Below are 2,431 nucleotides of genomic sequence, written 5' to 3'. Positions count from 1 at the left end.
TTCTCTTCTTTTTTTTCTTGCGCTCTCTTTCTCTCTAATTAAGTACACAAATGGAGTGGTTGTTCAAAATACATGGCGATATCATCAACGAGGAAGAAGAAGCAAGGAGCTCGTTGCTGATAGAAGCAGTAATGGTGACTGCTGATAATACAAAAAGGAGAGAGAGAGAGAGAGAGAGAGAGAGAGAGAGAGAGAGAGAGAGGGGCTGAACGAAGCAGAGAAAAAGAAAACAATAGAGTGACGAGAGAGAAAGGAAGAGAAGTGAGGTGACGACGGTGATGGAGGCCACGACGCTATTGGATCCGCAGAATAGCGTCACAACTGCTCCTTTACTGACGGCGGCGGTAGCGGGTGTTGCGAATGCGTCGAAGTATTTCGTTACGATGTCGTTGTACATCGAGGATCTGGACCCTGAGGTCGATGAGAGCCTCTACGATTTGTTCGATCAGGTCAGACAAGTGGTTTCAGTTTGATTTGTCCCCACCCTTTTCTCAAAATTATTTTTGTTATTGTTTTATTTATTTGAGTTTATTTTTTTCTTTTTCTATGATTGTTTGTATGAACAAATGGAGTGTCATTTAGTTAGGGCTTTTGGTACCATTATGGAATCATTTCCAGGCTTTACTCTTTGTTGTTCATTTTTGAAGCTACAAATACAGTTGGTTTAGAAAGTTCTCCGGATGTTGTTGCAGAACAAAAATGGCCCATTGGATTTTTATGCTGAAAGAAGTGAAGAAAAGAGAAAATTCTTAGTCCACAGATGGAGGCATTTGGTTTAGGCAGTGACTTGACCACTTGCTGATCGTCCGGTTGAGGTTACATTAATATCCAGTAAGTATAGATGATTTGTGTGTAAACTGCTTTGGTAAGAATAATGCCTTGAGATGAAGACAAATTCTTTGTGTTTTTATGTGTTTGAATTAAGAAAAAGCATGTTGAAAGTAATCTTTTCTGCTTGGGATTGTCCATGATTCCTTTAAAAGAAGAGGTTAGTTTAGTAATTTTATCTAATATCAACAACCTAGAATAATTGATTTTCGATAATTGGAATATGCAAAATAGATCATTTGTGGTTTCTAATTGTGGAACTTAGATAAACTTAAATAGTAAAACTCAACTCAAAATCGATTCAGTGAGTAAACATGTAAATTTTAGAATTTGATACCCTTTCAGTATCCACTACATCATTGTAGCTGCAACTTGTGGCTATTTGTATACGTTTCTTAATCAGGACTAATGAATGATCCAATTTGTATTGCTATTTTTAGTCCAATACTGATTACTTGGAAGAGGATCTGAAGTGTGTGACAGCCGAAAACAAAAAATTGGCTGAAATGCTCTTTATGTGCTTGCCGAAATGATTTCATCTCTGGGTTTATTATTGCCTTTTAATTTTCTAAAACTTTTCCTTACAAATTCTAGAACTAGAAGTAGATGGCATCCAAGTTGTGTCTATTGAAATAGATCTCAATTCTCTTCTCTTTTGCTGGAAAACTTAGTTACTGTACAGTCATCTTTGACATAAATGTTCATAGACTTAAATATTGGCCTCCCAACTATGTTTATATATTTTTTGAAAGTTTTATATAATTTTGCTTTGGCTTGCTCTTGAATATTGGAAAGTTACATTTTTATTTAAGATAGCAATATAAGAAAACAGAAAAAGAAAATTGGACCCTTTTTTTCTCCCACCTTTATTATGCATGTGTTCTACTATATTGTCTTAATTGTGTGTTTTTACCTGAAATGATACTTAGTACAATTGATTCTGGGACCAAAGCTTTAGAATTTCTGACCTTGCGTGAGAATGATGATAACACCAGAAATACACTATTTATTTCTCCTAATAATCATTAGATACGGACATTACTTTCAATTTTGTTATATCTTTTTGTCTTTTAATTTATGTCATTTTAAACCATAGATCAGTATTAGTGTTATTATTATTCTGGAATTTTGAAAACTTAAGGATTTTTATTTGAAATGCGTAATGATTTTTATATTATCTTTAAACCTAAAGCAAGACATTTATTACTATTAACACCAAAAAGAACATAATGATAATTATGTGCTAAAAAATTAGGGTAATAAGTTTGGTGTTAGTCACAATCTTATCATGTTTGGTGTTTCCTTCTTTTCTTATTGTATTTATAGGCTTTTAGTAAATTTTAAAACTCACTTATTCCAATAGTATTTAACTATTTATGTATGTGATGGTAGAGCATTGATTTAGAGTGTATATGTATATATGAACTCTTAACAATAAGTACTCAAAGGTACTAAGGAGATAGGTTCTTTCATGTGCACTTACGCAGTATATTTTTGTTTGTGTGAAGAAGAATCATTATATGAGTTTATAATAACTGTATTGCTTCAAAAAAAATCATCCCTTCTAAACTAAAGATTTTCATTTGGCTGTTTACTACAAACA

The sequence above is a fragment of the Arachis ipaensis genome, chromosome B8 (assembly GCF_059453495.1).
Source record: "Arachis ipaensis isolate K30076 ecotype BB chromosome B8, ASM5945349v1, whole genome shotgun sequence".
NCBI classification, from domain to species: domain Eukaryota; kingdom Viridiplantae; phylum Streptophyta; class Magnoliopsida; order Fabales; family Fabaceae; genus Arachis; species Arachis ipaensis.
This window is presented reverse-complemented; position numbering follows the sequence as displayed.